This window comes from Fukomys damarensis, unplaced genomic scaffold (genome assembly GCF_012274545.1).
Source record: "Fukomys damarensis isolate Sample0158 unplaced genomic scaffold, DMR_v1.0_HiC HiC_scaffold_28, whole genome shotgun sequence".
NCBI classification, from domain to species: Eukaryota; Metazoa; Chordata; class Mammalia; order Rodentia; family Bathyergidae; genus Fukomys; species Fukomys damarensis.
In genome coordinates this window covers 35,649,552-35,661,195 of record NW_022900940.1, presented here as the reverse complement: position 1 = coordinate 35,661,195, position 11,644 = coordinate 35,649,552, and the positions used below count along the sequence as shown (strand labels likewise).

At 41.4% G+C, this 11,644-nt stretch overlaps 1 long non-coding RNA gene across 2 annotated transcripts in view; it reads left to right on the top strand.

The window, feature by feature from the left end:
- The window catches only part of LOC104854304, a 32,670-nt gene extending 21,294 nt beyond the window's left edge, over positions 1-11,376 (top strand). The window contains exons 1-3 of one of the 2 annotated variants that reach the window (XR_778042.1): positions 7,435-7,644; positions 10,800-10,933; positions 11,259-11,376. This is a non-coding gene — a long non-coding RNA (uncharacterized LOC104854304). Of the gene's footprint in view, positions 1-7,434; positions 7,645-10,799; positions 10,934-11,258 lie in introns of those variants that run through there. The other variant, XR_778043.1, reaches the window with a different exon arrangement.
- Positions 11,377-11,644: the final 268 nt, after the last annotated feature.

Here is an 11,644-nt window from a genome sequence, read left to right as displayed (position 1 = left end):
CTGGTTAGAGAAGCCTTTCAATACTCTAAGCCAAGCTTGATGGGAGATTCTGGTTGGAGCTCAGAAGATCCAAATGGTGGTAGTAACACAGACTGTAAGGTCAATCTCAGGAACAAGGACTCTATTAGCAGTTGGGGCACAGGCTTTGTGTGTTACACTCTGGCAGAAAATTTGTCTACATATTGCCCATGTCCTGAGACTTTGCAGGAGACCAAGATCAAGGGAAATGAACTAATTGATCTGGTAGAAGAACTTTAAAAAGAGCCCAATGTTCAGGCTGTTACATGATTACTTCTGGTAGCTTTAATCAGATTTGTTGTGAGAATCAGGAGCAAAAGCAAAAAGCAAAGCTTAATGATGTTAAACTTGGCCTGAAAGGAAGCACCTACAAAGTTGAGGCCCAGGAGAGCTTGACTGCTGAAAAGATTAGTATTAAAACAAAGCCAAGTACCTTGCATCTGGACAATAGGCAAGATGCCTTGAGAGCATCTCATAAATCAGTAAGATCCACTCCTTTTCTGGATCAAGGTTAAATGCTTTGAAAGACCTTGCTTTGAGAAGAGAGCCCCAAAATATCTTGCTTGAGAAGAAATAACGTAGGGAATTGGTTCCACAGGATTCAGTTCCTTGTGCTCATTCAGTTCACAGTGCTCAATCATCCAGGCATGCAGAGGCCTCTATGGCCTTCCATTCTCAGTTGTTGACTGATGTCTGCTACAAGAGGTAGAAACTGATTTCACAGCACTTTGGGTCTCCTAGTTTTGGGCACAGTGCCCTCCCACCACACAAGAAAACCCCTCGGGTAGTGGATAATCAGGTGGTTGCACACTACCATGTTAAAAACAAGGGAATATGAGCAAGGTATTCACAGAAGCTGTTACAGAGATGCTGCTTTATAATTCCTAAATGCAATTGGTGATTGGTGATAATAATATAATAAACACAGGAACAGCTACTAAGAGGAGTAGGGAAGCAAAGAATTTGAATAATACGGAAACAAGATCAATTTTTGGTTGATGTTTCACTTGGATCTTCTGAGTTTCCCAGTACCCTAAGAGAACAGGTATTGCCCAGTACCCCCACAATTAAAGAACTAACTCTGACAAACAAATACCCATTTTTGGACACTGGTAGATGTGTAACTTCAGCTAAAGTAATAAACACCAGAGTTTAGTTTGCACTAGATAAACATATCTTTGTTTCTGGTGATGCTATGGCAGATAGTGATTGTTTAAAAAGCTTTGTGCCACAGTGTTCTGGCTTTCTTAAGCCCCAAGAAAAAGCAAAATGCCTATAGAATCCCAGGATTGTGTGTGTTCTGCTTAGTGCTTACAGGCTTTTCACTATTCAAATGGGAGGCAGGACCTAAGGGAGCAGACTTTGATAAGAGGTTTTATGGTTCTTGAGTAGTCATTAAGACACAGAGGAACGTTTTTCTCTCTTCATGCAAAGCACTTCTTGAGCTGCCCTTAAAGGACTTCTCGGTGCTCCAGCTGCCTTGGTTCCTGCAAACTCTGTGCTCCACAGGCTGTGGTGTGCTCCAGGCTCATGTTCCTCAAGCCTTTGTGCCTGTGCCTCTGAGTTGCTGCTAAGCCTTTTCTCTCCCCTCATTTGGAGAACTCCCAAGGTCTCTCAAGGCCAGTCTCAAACATCACTTCTTTTCTGTAGCTTCTTTCCCCCGTTTTTCCTCTCTCACCCCCAATGTTTTAAAGTTTGAGCACCCTCAAATTCAAAGCTGGTGGTAAGGCCTTCAGCACAGGTAGTTTACTTGGCTCAAGTAAAGGAGTGGAGAAAGAGCTGGGCAGGGAGGATGGCCAGTGAGTCAGGTGCACATTAGTTGGTGGTTACTGCTGTGGGCATTGGGAGTGCAGTGCTGCTGCTGCTGCCCTCTCAGAAACTATGTGGCATGTACTGTGGCATTGTCCTACTGTGGGCCAGGGAGGCTGGGCACTTATCTGCTAGTTCACCTCCTCATGGGTTGAGGGCTGTTTCTGGAGTGGTAAAGCACCAGCCCTTCCAGGCTGTCCCAGGCCCACGTTGACCAAGAGCTACCCTGATCTCAAAAGAAGATGCTGTCTCAGGAATAAAAGCAGAGAGGTTCAGGGCTTGAGCAGGGACACTGTTGGCCTGCACAGAAGATACAGCAGCTTCAGGAGAACTAACGGGACATGATACTGGTAGGGTATATAGCATATGCTCTCATCCTCTACTTAGTGCTGCCCTTACTGGTGCCCATACAATCCTTAATGAATTCCTTCACATTAACCCCACTATTGCTCTCTATTTGTTTGTCTAGCGTATATTAAGTGTATCTTATGTTTTGGCTTATATTCAACCCTGCAACAACTGAAGAAGCAAAGACTATTCCCATTTAGTCCTGAGATAGCTGAGTCACACTAATTTTTCTGTTTGTGTGTCTATCTTGACTTCTAGACCAGGGGTACCTGAAGGACATGGCCTTGGTGTTATTGCTGTTCGTATACTCGCTTCCAATTAGAATATCATGAGTACAATATAAATGTTACTTGAATTAAGTTATTCAAAATAGACCCAAATGCACAGCTTAAACAATGTCATTTATAGAACCACTCTTTAGTAATTAATAATTTGACAGCACACGGGGTTCTATTAAAATTCTAATAGCTGACATCTATGATTTGTCAAGGAAATGGAGTGGTTTTGACTGATAATTTAAAAATGCAAAGGCTAATGTTACACAGCTTTAGCTTTTTTCTCAGTTTTATTGATCTCAAAATGTTTTTTTACTTCAGTTATGGGTTTAACTTGGGCCAGTTCACAGAGCATTGCCCAAAGTGGACATTAGTTAATATATGTCAGGTTAGGCTAAAATGTGCGGTAGTAACAAATAATCCTAACCTCTTAATGGCTTCAAGGAGCAGAGATTGGCTTTTAATGCATATTTCATGTATGTTTTATATTATCCGTAGATATAATACGATCAGTGATTTCCAGATGAAAGACTACTGTAACTTGATTTAAGATAATTCTAGAGAAGACAATAAAAAATGAAAGAATTTGAAAACTATTTGAAACTCAGTATGACTTGGGCATGAATTAATGTGGGAAGGGAGTAAGGAAGAGGAGAAAGATAAGGGATAAGATTGAAAAGAGGTTTTTAAAATACAGAAATTGAAATTAAAATTAGCACACAGGCAAAGCTTGGGGGGGATCTCAGGATATTGTATCACATAGCACACATAAACTACTCAGATGCAAAGTCACCATAGGATATGATGGTCACACATATGAGGTGTTTCTTTTAAGATCTATTTCAAAAAATAGATCCAGTCTTCATGATTTACATTAAAAAAAGTTCTGAGTCAAAGTCTGTTTTGCTTTTGATTTAATGTTTCCAATCAGTTTTACATTCTAGGGATTCACAAAGAATCCCTAAAACAAGTAATGGGGTCTCAGGGTCTTCAAGTGGTGGAACCTTTGTAGACTTCTCACATACTACTTAAAGAGGAAATGAAAGTTAACTCCCTGTGTTTCCTGGGTACAGGAAAACAGCTGTCTGAAATGTACATACATGGATTATATTCAAGAATGCCTCAGAAGAGGGAAATACTGATCATCCCAGAGTTTATTTAGTGCTTCCTTTGGGCCAGACCCTGGGTGTAGCTGAAATAATTATATTGGGCAAACTGAGTCTGTCAGAAGTCATCAGGAAGAAAAGATGGTACTGTGTGACCACCCATAGGCAAAGAATTTATTTTTCCGTGATTAGGATTATCCATGAGTTTCAACAACTCTGTACCTGAAATTTTAAAAATAATTACAAACAGAATTAACTTCATTCCTTACCCTTTGGTGCAATGCTAAGGGATATTTGAAACACAATTTAGTCCCTGCCTGGGATATATTGAAATGTTCCAAAGTAGCTGTCAAGACACAAACAACTTAGGAGAAAACATTGCTGTGGTTTTACTGAACAGATGGTCTGATGACATCAGTGTCTCCAGATTACCTGCAGCCAAAGCAGATGGAAAAATTCACGCGGAAATCCAAGTTCAATGGCAGGCAGGAGAACTTCAAGCAAACTGGAGAACTTCAAGCAAATGGGGTGCTTTCTTTGCATTGTTTTTAAATTCTCTTAGAAATTTTTTACTCTTTGCAAATAAAATATTTCCTTCAATACAATAGAATTATTACAGCAAGCCCACAAACAACTGCCCAGAGGAAGTGGCACTTAGTAATGTCTCTGCCACTGAAAAATTATACTGAGTCTAAAAAGAGGTTATTAAATGTGTAAAAGTATTATGTAGATGAAAAGAAACATCTCTGAGCTATAATTAAATATAATGGTTCTTTTAAAATCACCATAATGGCTGTAAATTTATCCCTGGGCATATTGTGGTTTGTGGGATTTATATTCCATCTTTATACAAGAGGGTGCATTATAATTAACATTTTCACCTGACACTGACTGTCCAGCCTTTTGTCTCTATCTCATTTTCTTATTTACTGTTATGTGTTCACCTTTTCCTGCCTGCCAGTGTCCTTCACGCAAAGTTGTCAGCTACATAAAGTGACACATTCCACTCCTAACTATAGACCTGCCAATGGTGCTGGCTTATCTTGACTGCAAGATCTGAAATTTCAGAGTCAGTATGCCAGTTTTCTGTTCACAAATGTAGAAGCCAACCTGCAGAGGTTCCACACTTCTATGCTGGGCACAGTGAAGAACTGGCTAACGGGAGAATGAGAACCCAGGGTCTACTCTCTGAAGCCATGTGGCCCTTACAGCTCTACACATCCAGAGATCTATAACATTCTTGTCATAAGGGGCACAGACCTTCAGACAGCTGGTTTCTGTACTTTAAGCTTGAAGAAGTCTCAGTAGGACCTAAGAAATGAGTTTTAAATGTGTTTTTCTAGAACACTCCTGTCCAATTTTCACAGCGGCATTGCAGGGTACAAGGTTGTCTAGGTTTAAGTTCCAGGAAAAAATTCTGACACAAGATTCTGAGTGCAAAGAATTTAGTGAGGAAGTGACATCAGGAATCAAAGATGGGAGAGGGAAGAAGAGAAAAAACACATTTTGGAATCCCCCAACTAAGAGGTGAAGGAGTCAATGTGTGTATCCCCCAACTCCCATTTATTGTTGTATGAGACCTAGTCTAGGGTCATTAACTCTCTTCTACTTCTGGAACCTCAGGTTTATCCTGGGGGGCGGGCAGGGAAGCCTTAAGTGAAGAGTGGCTGATGCTTGAGGCGGAATGCATTGTTCTTATAACAGAATACCACTCGCTGGGTAATTTATAAAGAAACGAGATTTATTTAGCTCACAGTTTAAGGGGCTGAGATTCTGAGATTGGATGGTCCCATCTGTTTGCCTCTGATGAGGGAGCCCCTGGCTGTATCACATCATGACAGAGAAATAGAAAAGGAAACAGGTGTATGCAGTAGGGGTCAAGTGTACATAGTGGCCTCACTTTATAACACCTCACTCTTGTAAGAACTCATTCTGTGAGATCAGCACTAATCCATTTGGAAGGTGGTGCTGCTGTGACATTACTTTTACCTAGGAACTATCTCAGTACCGCTAATGGGAGGCTGAGTTCCTTTGGGCACATGAAGTGTTGGGAGAGACTTTTAAACCATATCTGAACTATCCCAGGAGGTGTAAGCAGAGCATAGATGGTATTTGTTATAGCCAGAGCTGGGCTCCAGTCTGCATTTGTTGGTTCCACAGATGGCCTCAGAGAAGTCACTCTCTAACCCTCGGCTTTCTCATCTACAGGATAGGGAGAACCATACCATCATGAGATATGGTGAGCAGCAGATGCAATAATGATACATCTAAAGTGCTTAACATGATGCTAATGCAAAGGAGGCCTTTGATGCTTAACATTATTATCATTATATCATTTCCCTTGCCTTGTCAAGTGGTGGAGAAGACTGGAATTTAGAATCATGTCAGGTGCTACAGCCAGTATGGCCTCAGATAGCATTTAGTCCAATTTCCTGACTTCATGGAAGAAGCTTGAGGATGAGAGAGATGGTTGTCCCAGGACACTATTTTCTACCAGGGAGTGGCAGGGCTAGGCCTACACACTGGGGAGCTGGCTGCACGTGTAGTGACCTTCCCAGCACCTTGTCCTGTCTTCCCACTTGACCTGGAGGATAAGAACATTTTCTCCCACAACTTTGATAAATTATGAAGAAAGTTGACTGCTGGACTTGGGGATGGTACCAAGGGAAAGAGATAACCATTTTGTTTGTTGATTTCATTTTAATAAGAAGAATGAATATTCATCATAGGAAAAATGTGGAGATACAGTATAAATGAGAAAATGAAAATTATCTCTTAAGGCTTAGCAAGAAGAAAATTGATCTTTGCAATGAATTAGTTTTGAGACTGAAAATCAGAAGATCTGGGGGTAAGAAAGGAGACTGAAAACAAATTAGTTGAGGATCTATACATAAATAGTCACTGATTCCCCTATATCTTAGACACAAAACAATGGGCAACCAGTCATTTAATCCCGTGATAATGGGGAGGAGTAGGGGGGAGATAGAGAAAGGGAGAGAGAGAGAGTATAAATTAAAAGCTGATTCTAAAATTTATGTGAAAGAGTAAAGGAACATTAGGATCTTATGTACTATTATAGTTTATTCACACCAGAGAAACTATTCAGTATTTACACATGTGTGACTTATTTATTTCACTTAATGGACAATGTGAAATAGGAAGAAAGGGGCTAAAGGTGTAGGGAAGGTGGGAAGGGGAGGGGAAAGCTAGTAAGGGAGAAGAAAAAAATATGAGAAAATGAAAAAAATGGAAATGAAGTGTTTGTAAAGGGGGAGGAGAAGAGGGGTGAAGGGAGGGCAGGGACAAGGGGGAAAAATGAGAACCAAGACCTGTCATGTAAAGGTACAGGATCCCAATGATGAATGTAACTGTACTGCAGACCTAAAATGTACCAATAAACTCAATGAGGAAAAAAAAAGAGTAAAGGAACAGAACCAGCGAAGTCATCTGAGAAGGAGAAGGAGACGGGGGTAGGGGAAGGAGAGAACTACCTTGCAGATTACTTGATTTTATTGGGAAGCTATTACAATGAAGTCGTTGTGGTCCGGGCACAACCGTAAATAATCTAACCGATGGAGTATAGTAGAGAGCTTCAGAATGGACCTCTGTGACCTCTGGAACTTTGATGTATGAAAGGGTGGTTGACAGGACAGGAGGATTCTGTGATACGTGGAACCGAAAACGTGCTTATCCACGTGGATAAAAGCGAAACTGGATTCCTGCCTCATGCCGTACTCCAAAACAACTCCGGATGAATTTAAATCTTTAATTGTGAATGCAAAACTTTAGATTAATATTTTTCTGACCTTGAGAGAAGAAAGGGATTTCTTAAAGTACAGCTCCAAGAAAATTTCAGCCAGGTCCATGTGGAACTCCAGAACAGAAATGTGGTAGTTCTCAGACTTCCACCTCACACAGTCACTGTGGGGGGCAGCCTGAGACCCTGGCGTCAGGGAGAATATTAATCAGATGCAGGCAAGGGGCAGGTGGAGGCGATTAGCTAACTGCCTGCACCCCATGGATTCCCTCTTATGGGAAATCTGAGTGGTATGTTCCCATGGCTGCCACATGCCAGGATGGAAATAACTGTAAGTAAAACAGCTCAAAGTGCTACATTTAGATTATTTTAGGGAAAAAGAATGGCCCTAATCATGGTGTTTGTGTTCTTGTTAGCTTCTTCCTTGGAAAATGGCTCTATCTGAATGTGTCCCTAATTCTGAGTGTCTAACTTACCCTGGGCACAAGCTCTTTGTTCACTGGCTTACTGTATAAGTATCCAGCAGTCATTGGCTCCATGAATAAGTTATTTGTATTTCATGAAATGACTGGAAGATCCGTGAAGTACAAGTGTAATATAGGGAAATTTCATTCCAAGAAAATGTACATGAGACAAGTTGTAGATATATTCAGGTAGAGAGTGTCATGAAGACGAAGTTATCTAATAACTGGACACATGGATCTGTGTAGTAGAGCTTTGCTGCTTCCCTTATTTAAGAGGTGAAATTCATACCCTCTTAAAGTTGGGCTGGCCCTGTGACTTGTTTTGCCTGGTGGAATGTTGTGGGAGTGATTTGTGCATTCTACAGTCTACACCGCAAGAGGCTGGGCAGCTTCTGCCTTTGCTCATATAGAACAGTTCCCTGTGGCCGGTATGTCTCGAAGAATCCCAGATGAAAGACCACATGGAAAGAGAGACCTGTCAGCCTAGCTATCCCCACCAGGTCTAGTCCCTACCTGATCTTCCGTAAGTGAGCCCAGGTTAAGACCACGAGAAGAACCACCCATACACCCCATTTAGAATTATATGAAATAATGCACTCACTTTTCTGAACTGCTAGCAATGCAGTGATACAGATATATCAAGGGTTTTGTTTGTCTGTTTGACCTGATGATTTCTGAAAGATTATTAGAGTACTTTTGGATATCCTATATATTAGAATGAATAAACACTTCCTTTAAACTTCACTTTTATATCAAAATATGTAAAACTTTTCCCTTTTAACAGTAACAAAGGACTCTACCTTATCAAAGATAAGCCATCACCATAAACTCAGTTATAATGCTGTACCCACATTTTAATTTAAATCTTAAGAAATGCCCATGGTTCATCAATGTTCAGAACAGAGCCTGTTTATGTTGTTTTTCCTTTTCTTCCCCAAGTTAGCCAGCAACAATCAAGGTCTTGACTATACTCTGAGGGTAGCAGGCTAGGGCTGGGGATTTAGCTGAGTGGTTCTGCACAAGGTCCCAAGTTCGATCCCCAGGACAAAGAAAAAAAAAAAAGCAGGGTAATTACAAAAAGACCCAGAGTGAATTCGTCTATCATTGTAACATTCAGTGGACTCCTATTATATGACAAGCTCTTTTTTTTTTTTGGTACCAGGGATTGCACTTAGGTCCTAGTGCTTGCAAGGCAGGCAGCAGAACCGCTGAGCTAAATCCCCAGCCCAGCAAGCTCTTAATGAACACATCTCATTTAATCTTCCTATAAAGGGAACTGTATTAGAAATTGGCTTCAGAAAAATGTTTTATAGGAATGAGCAAGAAACTTTCTGGTCTTGCACATGTTTTTGCTTTGTCTTGTTTCCCTCATCTGTAAAATAAGTTCATTGAATGAGGGGATAGTTGGGATCTTTCTCAGGTATAAAATTGTGTAGTTGCTGGCTGTTTTTTCTGTGTACCTGTACGTAACACTGCGGTAAGGAATCAGACCAAATCCCTCAGGAGTCTCAATTTCACTTTTCTCTGTTTATCTTCATGTGGAGGATTTAGTTTTTAAAAATTTCCTATATCGCTTTCCATGATGCAAACTAAAGAGTATGTGAGCAAGGGTGTGTGTGTGTACCTGAGTGTGTGTTAGAAATACTTTTTGGAAGGTACAGAGAAGCACAATTCAGTATCATGAACTGATGCTTCTTAGGATTTAGGAATTTTGAGAAACGGCTGGCTTCAGTGTTAGCCATCTGCTGGGCTTATATAATCCACCCAGTGAAAGAACACTGGGCTCTCCCATATGCTCCCCTCTGCCCCTGGGTGAAAGCTTAATGGAAGGAGCACTCAGCTATCTGTGTTCCAGGTGGAAGGCAGCTCCCAGATAGCTGCATAATGAAGTACTGCTAAGGAGTCTGAACTTCGGTGTCTTCGTCTGTAACATGAGGACACCTTACAAGGTCACGTTTCCCTAGAATGACTGCGACTTATTTAGATACATTGAACACTACTTTAGGAGCTTCAGTGAGTTTAGTTAAAAATAATGCAATTAATGTCATGATTTTAACACGCAGTACATGTTCTGAATGCACTTGTTCAGTCGCGCTTCAGTTGCCTGCCCAGACATGATGACTGAGTCATCATTAGCGCCCCGCTTTTGGCCTTTTGATGCCCATCTTGCTCCACGCTGCCTCGCTGGGTGCCTCGACCCCTCACCATCACCACTTTTTCTCATTCGTAATTGCAGGGGTGACACCACGTAGCACCCCAGAAAATAACTCCTCTGTTATTACAGCAGAGGAGGAGCTCAGGCGGTCTGGGTGGCTTCTCTGAGGAGCGTATCCTCCAAAGGTTCACCTTTACATGCTCCTGAAGGTAATGAGTTGGGCTGATGGAACGAGACATGTGGAGCGGGATCTGATGATTCTTTGTTGCGAGACCGTCCTGTGTATTGTGGGATATTTAGCCTGCCCCCCACCACACACATGCTACTCCAACTGTGACAGCAGGAATATCTCCAGGTTTTGCCAGATGTCTTTTGAGAGGCAAAAATTACTCCTGGGAGAGAACCACTCCTCCCAGAATAACGCCTTTTTGATGTAATCACTTCTCTATTATAAAGAGTGGACCTTGAGAAAAGAAGTTGGGAGTAAGTAGTTTATTTAGGAGATGATTTCAGGAAACAGTCTAAGTGAGTGGGAAAAGGGTCAGGGAAAGAAGAAAGGCAAGCCAAGGTGACCTAATGAACAAGTTCCTGCTATGACTGCAAGAGGGTCGTTTCACTGGGGGTTTCCGGCACTATAGAGAACACACCTAAGAATCATCCCACTGAGGAGTAGAAAGCAGAGGTGTTTATCATGGCCCATCAGTGGGGCAGTATGTCTGACACCTATCCTGATCCAACCCTCCCCTTCCCAGACTTTTCCTTTCGATTTAGATCCCTTTTAGTCTTAGAATAGCAAAGCAAGTTTTTTTTTCAAATACCTGGTTAATAAAAATTCATTTTTAACAGTTTTATCTTTTGGATGCACAGATTCTCTTCTGCAGCTGGGCTAGAAAATCTCTAAAGCCCTTCCAAGCACACAAATTCAAGGACTCTGTTGTGATTTGAGGTCAACCCCAAGGATGCCTAGGAATAAATAGAAGAAGCACAGCCTGCTCTCAGAGGTATGGGGTGGGTGGAGAGGCACTCATCTTTTGTCTTGCAAATTGAATACGGAAATAATAGCGAGAGAACAAGTAAGGCTTCCCACATTGTCACTTTTCACTAAATGCACTTTTGTAACCATGACTTCACTGCTGAATTGACATTGCATTGGCTCCTCTGACAGCCTTAAAGAGATACCATCAAGACTGTCGCGGAAATTGAACAATTTAGACGGAGTTTAGGTGACAGTAGACTGAGCTTCAACTGGAATGTGGTGGGATCCAAGGGATGGATCCCTGGTTAATTCTATACCAATCCAACCTTCCTGCATCTCTCATGCTACAGCTTAAACATATTATTGAACAGTTAAGCGGTTTGGAGTATAAGGAAGAAATGTTGGGGAAATAATATTTTAGCAAAGGAAGATAGAAATGGCTGCTAATCATCTCAGCAAATGGCAGACTGGTGGTGAGTCTCCTTTTTGGTTATTTTTAAAATATAATATTTTTCATCACATTAAAACTGTTTAGGGGCCGGGGATTTAGCTCAGTGTTTTGGTGGCCTGCCTTGCAAGCGCAAAGACCTGAGTTCAATCCTTGGTACCAAAATAAAAACCAAAAACCAAAACCAAAACAAACCCCAAAAACCTGTTTAGGATAATCCCTTATGAATCTTAAGATTGTGTTGCTTTCTGGCAACAAAAGCGTCCGTATATAGTCAGACTTGGCCAT